Source organism: Galeopterus variegatus, unplaced genomic scaffold (assembly GCF_000696425.1).
Source record: "Galeopterus variegatus unplaced genomic scaffold, G_variegatus-3.0.2 Scaffold11351, whole genome shotgun sequence".
In the NCBI taxonomy this organism is placed as follows: domain Eukaryota; kingdom Metazoa; phylum Chordata; class Mammalia; order Dermoptera; family Cynocephalidae; genus Galeopterus; species Galeopterus variegatus.
This window is the reverse complement of record NW_007737462.1, coordinates 2284-2808: the sequence shown is the minus strand read 5'-3', so window position 1 is coordinate 2808 and position 525 is coordinate 2284.

Below are 525 nucleotides of genomic sequence, written 5' to 3'. Positions count from 1 at the left end.
AAACATGGGAGTGCAGGTATCCCTTTGACCTGATGTTTTCCAGTCCTCTGGATATATCTCAAGTAGTGGGATTGCTGGATCATATGGCAGTTCTATCTGAAGTTGTTTAAGGAAACTTCATAGTGTTCTCCATAATGACTGTACTAATTTACAGTCCCACCAACAGTGCAGAAGGTTCCTCTTTCTCCTCACCCTCATGAGCATTGGTTATTCTCTATCTTTTTTTATAATAGCCAGTCTGATTCTGGTGAGGTGATATCTCAAAGTGGTTTTGATTTGCATTTCCTGATGATTAGAGATGTTGAGCATTTTTTCATGTGTCTGTTGGCCATTTGTATGTCTTCCTTTGAAAAATGGCTAGTCAGCTTCTTTGCCCATTTTTTAAAATTGGATTATTTGTTTTTTTGCTGTAAAGTTGTCTGAGCTCTTTGTACATTCTGAATATTAATCCCTTGTTGGATGTGTAGATTGCAAATATTTTCTCCCATTCTGTGATTTGTCTTTTCACAGTGTTGATTGTTTCTT